Source organism: Bombyx mandarina, chromosome 04, assembly GCF_030267445.1.
Source record: "Bombyx mandarina strain Sakado chromosome 04, ASM3026744v2".
NCBI lineage: Eukaryota > Metazoa > Arthropoda > Insecta > Lepidoptera > Bombycidae > Bombyx > Bombyx mandarina.
The window spans coordinates 16,463,105-16,470,978 of NC_143211.1; the positions used below are offsets into that span (position 1 = coordinate 16,463,105).

Genomic DNA, 7,874 nt, shown 5'->3' on the forward strand with positions numbered 1-7,874 from the left:
CTCCTCTCGACGATAGGAAAAATTTACGAACGGCTCCTTAGGAAACGCCTCTGGGATTTTGTTACCGCGAACAAAATTCTCATTGACGAACAGTTCGGATTCCGCTCAAAACACTCGTGCGTACAACAAGTGCACCGCCTCACGGAGCACATTCTGATAGGACTAAATAGGCGTAAACAAATCCCGACCGGCGCCCTCTTCTTCGACATCGCGAAGGCGTTCGACAAAGTCTGGCACAACGGTTTAATTTATAAACTGTACAACATGGGAGTGCCAGACAGACTCGTGCTCATCATACGAGACTTCTTGTCGAACCGTTCGTTTCGATATCGAGTAGAGGGAACTCGTTCTCGTCCCCGTCAACTGACCGCCGGAGTCCCGCAAGGCTCCGCGCTCTCCCCGTTATTATTTAGTTTGTATATCAATGATATACCCCGGTCTCCGGAGACCCATCTAGCGCTCTTCGCCGATGACACGGCTATCTACTACTCGTGTAGGAAGATGTCGCTGCTTCATCGGCGACTCCAGATCGCAGTAGCCACCCTGGGACAGTGGTTCCGGAAGTGGCGAATAGACATCAATCCCACGAAAAGCGCAGCGGTGCTCTTCAAAAGGGGTCGCCCTCCGAACATCACTTCGAGCATCCCACTCCGTAGTAGGCGCGCAAACACCTCCGCCGTTAGTCCCATCACTCTCTTTGGCCAGCCCATTCCGTGGGTCTCGAAGGTCAAATATCTAGGCGTCATCCTCGACAGAGGGATGACATTCCGTCCCCATATAAAAACAGTACGCGACCGCGCCGCGTTTATTCTAGGACGACTCTATCCAATGCTTTGTAGTCGAAGCAAACTGTCCCTCCGTAATAAGGTAACTCTCTACAAAACTTGTATACGCCCCGTCATGACGTATGCAAGCGTAGTGTTCGCTCACGCAGCCCGCACCAACTTGAAATCCCTTCAGGTTATTCAATCACGATTCTGCAGGATAGCCGTCGGAGCGCCTTGGTTCCTTAGGAATGTGGATCTCCACGACGACCTGGAGCTCGACTCCCTTAGTAAGTATCTACAGTCGGCATCGCTGCGCCATTTTGAGAAGGCGGCACGACATGAGAACCCTCTCATCGTAACCGCTGGAAATTACATACCCGACCCAGTAGACCGAATGGTAAACCGTCGACGTCGCCCAAAGCACGTCATTACGGATCCTCCTGATCCATTAACGGTGCTTTTAGGCACCACAAGCACCGGTCACCGTCCTCGTCGAACCCGTCGCTTGCGACGAAGGGTTCGACGAGCGAACTAACCCATAGACACAGCCCACTGAGTTTCTCGCCGGATCTTCTCAGTGGGTCGCGTTTCCGATCCGGTGGTAGATTCTGCGAAGCACTGCTCTTGCTAGGGTCAGTGTTAGCAACTCTCCGGTTGAGCCCCGCGAGCTCACCTACTAACGTTAGGGCGAAGCTGAAATAGCCTCTCAAGGCTATCAGCATAGGTAGGAAAAAAAAAAAAAAAAAAGTGTTGCAAAAAAAATGGTGGCCACGTTTGTCTCCAAAACCGGCCATGTTACGACTATTGCTCTTGAGGGACAAAGAACGGTTAATGCAGAATGGTATGCTAGCATTTGTTTGCCACAGGTCGTTTCTGAACTCCGTAAAGAGAACTGCAACCGCCGCACCATCCTCCATCACGACAATGCGAGTTCTCACACCGCGCACAGAACAAAAGAGTTTTTAGAGCAAGAAAACATAGAATTATTAGACTATCCGCCGTACAGCCCCGACCTAAGACCTAATGATTTCTATACTTTCCCTAAAATAAAGAATAAATTGCGGGGACAGAGATTTTCATCACCTGAAGAAGCTGTGGACGCCTACAAAACGGCCATTTTGGAGACCCCAACTTCCGAATGGAATGGTTGCTTTAATTATTGGTTCCATCGTATGGAAAAATGTGTCAAATTTCGCGGAGAATACTTCGAAAAGCAATAAATACATTTTTAAATAGTTATGTTGTGTCACTTCGTTAATTCCCGAAATTTTCAGTGCCGCCTAGGTATATATGAGCATGAAGCAAAAAATATATGCAAAAACAACAAAAAAAAAACCCAAAAGAGTGACGTGAAAACTTCAGCCAAATTACTTACTGAGCTTTGATATCTTGTTTCACAAACTATGTCGTAACAATTTTAATTTGTTAGTCAGAAACGAAACAAATAATTATTCATTTCTGCTATTATTTAAATGTTTCGTAGCATCATCTCCATGTGATATGTTAGAATTTGCAGGCCCCCGTTTCACATACCGACCTGTTTTGTAAGAGAAGGGAAGGAATGAGACGTTATTTATATTAAATTAAACAGGGGAGCTCCTGGATGTGGGAACAATCGAGTGTGTAGTGGTTACATGACGTATTCTATTAAAGAATGTTTTTTATTGCATACGAAAGAAAATCTTGCTGTCGAGTAAAACAAATGAGAATTGTTTTTGGTTTTTATCAGTGGCGTATAGTAGGCCCGAAAATAAAAAAAAAAAACATTCTAAGATGCCTAAACATAAATCTACAAAGTAGCGCATGTAATTTCGGATCCTCCCGATCCACTAACGGTGCTTTTAGGTACCTCAAGCACCGGTTACCGTGCTCGCCTCACCTGGTTTGGCGAGTTAACTAACCCATAGACACAGCCCACTGAGTTTCTCGCTGGATCATCTCAGTGTGTCGCGTTTCCGATCCGGTGGTAGATTCCGCGAAGCACTGCTCTTGCTAGGGCCAGTGCTAGCAACGCCTCCTGGCTTGAATCTCGAGAGCTCACCTACACGCTAATATAGCATCTTAAAGCTATCAGCATAGGTAGGAAAGAAAAAGCTGCATACGTTAGTTAGGTGCTGGAACTCAAAAAGCCATATCCATCGCGTTCCTCCTTGAAAAATAAAAATTAAATTTCAATTGGAGTTGACGTACTCCTTAAAAGAGAGCTCTTGATAATTTCACTGCAGAAATAGTAGAGATAGGATGACTGTTGCATTCAGTCTAGTCACACTCTCCGCAAACTGTAATTATTTCATATAGATAAGGATTCAGCGCGAGAATAAACCGTGAAAGTTGCTCTGATTATTGTCTACGACTCGCTAAATCCGAGGAAGGATTAGGGAGTTAAATAGGAAGATACATGAGAAATTATTAGTGCGGATATATGATGGAAATGCAGTGGATACAATTTGATTTTGAACACTGGCATTGAGTATGGATTCCTGCACACGGGTATAAAGCTGTGCTTTATTTTTTGCGTAAAAATATCAAAGAATTTACGAGTTTTCTTCTTCTTTGTCTCTACCTTATCCCACTAGGTGGGGTCCCATAGCAAATTTTTCGATTCCATTCTCTTCTATCAGCCGTCAACACTCACTTCTCTTTTTCTCATATCGTCATTCACACACTCCGTCCATATCTTCTTCGGTCGATCTATTCCTCCTCTATCTTGTGAGAATGAGAATGAACTCTTAAAAATGTACGAGTTTTAATTGTTATAAAGATAAGCACCTCTACAGCCATTTGTAGTAATGCGTTTCGGTTTGAAGGGCGGGGCAGCCGTTGTAACTATACTGAGACCTAGAACTCATATCTCAAGGCGGATGGCGGCATTTACGTTGTATATGTATGGGCTCCGGTAACCATTTAACACCAGGTGGGCCGTGAGCTCATCCACTCATCTAAGCAATAAAAAAATAATTAAAGGGGTGATTATTTTTGAAATAATATTAATACCATATTAAAACTTTGTCCGAAAAATTTCAAAGACAAATCGTATTATGCAAAATGTGAAGGAAACGACCGTGACAGGACTCGAACCTGCAATCTTCGGATCCGAAGTCCGACGCCTTATCCATTAGGCCACACGGTCAACGGAACGTGACGTGTTAAATAAGCAATGCTTTTGTTCTATCGCGCTTTTAGTTAGTATGACATTATGCAGATCTGCAAGGGTTGATTTCACATCTCGTTCCAATACCAGTCCCAATCTGGCGTTATGATTTGAAGGACAGAATAATCAATACAATTGTCACCTCCACGTCCAAGCTTGTAAGTTATTGTTGTGTGATAACTTATCCTGTATACGGGATTTTGTGTACAGTGAGTAGCAAAAGCGAATGGATTGAACATTAAAATGAAGCAGTAATTAACGCCATTAATATTACTAAGTAGAGGTAATATTAGTGTGTTGTTTGTATGGCTAAATATATTTTTGCATGGATAGGTGAACGATTTCATGGACCACCTGATGCTATGTGCTCACTGGAGCTCCTAGATAACAACGCGAATGCCGTCACACACTTTGAGACATGACGTCGAAGTATCAATTGTGTAACGTCTAGAACGCATGAGGTCTAAATTAATTATACGACAGCTGTCAAATTTATACACGTATCTTTAGAAGGTCAGGACTATCTAAATACGATTTCGAGAAAGCTTTTTTATTTTTTTCTTGGCACGACACGAGAACCCTATCATCGTAGTCGCCGGAAACTACTTTCCCGATCCTGCGGACCGAATGGTAAACAGTCGCCGTCACCCAAAACACGTCATTTTTGATCCTCCCAATCCACTCACGGTGCTTTTAGATACCTCAAGCATTGGTCATCGTTCTCGCCGAACCCGTCGCTTGCGACAAAGAGCTCGGCGAGTAAGTTAACCCACAGACACAGCCCACTGAGTTTCTCACCGGATCTTCTCAGTGGGTCGCGTTTCCGATCCGGTGGTAAATTCTGCAAAGTACTGCTCTTGCTAGGGTTAGTGTTAGCAACGTCGTCAGGTTTAAGCCCCGCGAGCTCACCTGGTTGTTAGGGCTACGCCGAAATGAACTTTCAAGGCCATCAGCTTAGGTAGGAAAAAAAATTCAGTGTGCAGCATTGGTGTGCAGCATTGTGGTTTTCTTTGTTTTTCATCCTTGAAGCAAATTTTTCTTGCAATAGGAAACGCTGTGTATAAGAGAAACGACCTCTTGACCATTTATTGACCCCTTGACCATTATAATTATAAATGAGATATAGAAAAATATTTTTTTTTAAATAATAATAACATAAAAATAGTTAATATGTTACTGCCATCAGGAGCAATGAGAAACTAATAACAATGCATCTAGTGGCCGACGCCCATAAAGAAAATATGTATAAATGAAACAACCTAGCTCGCTTTCTCCCTCTCTCCAAAGTCGAGTGATTCGCGAGTCGCTCTGTCTATTTTCTCACTCTCGCTCGTCTTACGTTGTATCTTATCGCTCTAGCCGTAACAATTCAGTCACAAGTTAAAATTTACTCTCGACGCGCCTAAAGAAGTTTCACTTCTATAAACATTAGTTTGCAGAGTAATCAATATCGTTACAATACTTTTATGACCTTAACGACCTCTCCCTAGAATTATTAAAATTAATGGCTTATATTAAAACATATAAATGCTTGTTTAGCCCTAATTATTTTGGAACTAACAAATTTATATTTGTTTGAACAAAATCGTCCTTTCAATGCAATGTAATGTTTGTTCATGTTCTACTTTTAGATGTAATTACGACCGAAAGATTAATTCGAGTTTTTCAGTTCACTTTTAAGGAGGCCGTTAAGTATACCCCAGAAGAAATAGGCTTCGATAGTTAAAAATTCTTCTAAAAATCGACGTATTACTGGTGGTAGGACCTCGTCTGAGTCCGCACGGGTAGGTACCACCACCCTGCCTATTTCTGCCGTGAAGCAGTAATGCGTTTCGGTTCGAAGGGCGGGGCAGCCGTTGTAACTATACTGAGACTATAGCACTTAAATCTCAAGGTGGGTGGCGCATTTACGTTGTAGATGTCTATGGGCTCCAGTAACCACTTAACACCAGGTGGGCTGTGAGCTCGTCCACACAAATAAGCAATAAAGAAAATTAAAAAAAAGTTTACCCCAGACGAAATAGGCTTCGATAGTTAAAAAATTCAAGTGCAGTAGCATTGACTTTGTGATATTCATACCTTAACCTTTTTCTTGTCGTCTGTATGCTTGCCGTTTACGAAAAGAAGTTCGCACTATATGTAGATAATTGGGCACATATTATAAAGCCATTGTCGAGCAAGCCGTCGGCAGTGCCGGATCTATGAAAATTCAATTTGCAATGGCCGGCAGTGTTTTTGCTCGCCAGTGTACGCGTACAATGGCGTGCATCTATTAGTATTTGCATTGCAGCGAAAGCCATCTGAATTGCAAACTGGTTTATGTAATATAGCGACCCGCCCTCGCTTCGCTACGGAAACATTAAAACACACATGAAACCAAAATAAATAAATAAATAAAAAATTTAAAAAAAGTAGGCTATGTTCATGAGGGACAATGTCGGCTTCTAATGGAAAAAGAATTTTTCAAATCGGTCCAGTAGTTTCGGAGCCTATTCGAAACAAACAAACAAACAAATCTTTCCTCTTTATAATATTAGTATAGACGAACGCTTCGGGATGATATATTTATGTTTTCTTTTGTCAGTTTAGTTTTGAAGTTGTTTGTTTTATAGCTTACTTAGTTACCATAATCTCGGGTTTGAGCCCCGTGACCTCACCTACAAACGTTAGGGTGAAGCTGAAATAGCCTCTCAAGGCTATCAGCATAGGTAGGAAAGAAAAAAAAAAGTTACCATAATAACTTAGCTCGGTCATTGGCTGTTTATAAGCAAAAAAAATGGTGTACTTATTAGTAAGGTAATATTATGAGTCCAAATGGCTGTGTTTATATTAAAAACTTATGTAGGAGAAAAACTAAAAAAACACACTTAAACAACAAACCGAACTAACAATATATTTCACAACAATTCTTTCTATCTTGTTGATACCGGTCGAAATATTAACGCGATATTATAAAATTAATGTATTATCATCGAGCCATAATACGTGAGCAGGTTTCTATGTTAATCCTCAAGTCAATGAAGATTACGTCCAAAGATTCAATTACTTACATAGAAACAAACATACATAACCAACAACAATTATTAACAGCGTGTTAAAAATAAAAAGGCTCTCAACAACATATCATAAGGTACCATTCGTCACCCATCCAGATGGTACCAGGTACCATACCAGGTACCCAGATATTCTGCCGCGCAATAGACTAAGCTATTCGATCTTCATGCTGTGATGTCTCTAAGCGCAGCCAGTTAAAGTCAAGTATAAGGTACATTTGCACACACTGCACTAATAAAATAATAAATGAATTAATACAAACTTAAGATTACGTAAATATACGAGCAATACATTAATTAGATCAGCAAGTTTGTTTGTGCGTCACGTATTGCTCTAGAGTATTAAGTTGTTTGAAGTAACCGAAGGCATGGGACTGGAGTTATAATAATATAATAAATTCTTGTTATTATTCTTTCACTTTTCGTGTCAAAATTGACTCGTTATTTTTATGAGACTGGATAGTTAGATGAGCAAACGGTGCACTGTTTAGGGCAATCCTAAACATGAAGTTTTGTATGACTGTTTTTGAATGTGGGAACACACTAATAAGTGTGGCCACACAGTCAGTGTAAGACAATAAAAAATTCTAGTCGTACGTGCACGTATGTACCTTAAAACAAAATAAAAATAACCTTCACTCTGAATATAGCTTTATGGAAGCGACCAGTACAAAATACAGTCCACGCTCTACACAGCTTTTAAGAGGTAATAAGCCCATAGATGTCACAAATCTATGTGCCGCCTTTTTTATTGCCCTTGTAGACAAACGAGCATACGGCCCACCTCATGGTGAGTGATTACCGTCACTCACGGACATCAGCAATACCGAGGGCAGAGCTGAGCCGCTGCGTATAAAACTGCCTCTAAGCCTGGGGTCAAAATGTCTATTTTTTGTAAAATGA

The 7,874-nt window shown here is 41.4% G+C and overlaps 1 non-coding gene across 1 annotated transcript; it reads right to left on the reverse strand.

Annotated features, from left to right (window-relative positions):
• Positions 1-3,824: 3,824 nt before the first annotated feature.
• On the reverse strand, positions 3,825-3,897 carry TRNAR-UCG (transfer RNA arginine (anticodon UCG)). Its single transcript has one exon. It is a non-coding gene; the product is annotated as a tRNA-Arg (tRNA).
• Between the last annotated feature and the right edge of the window lie 3,977 nt (positions 3,898-7,874).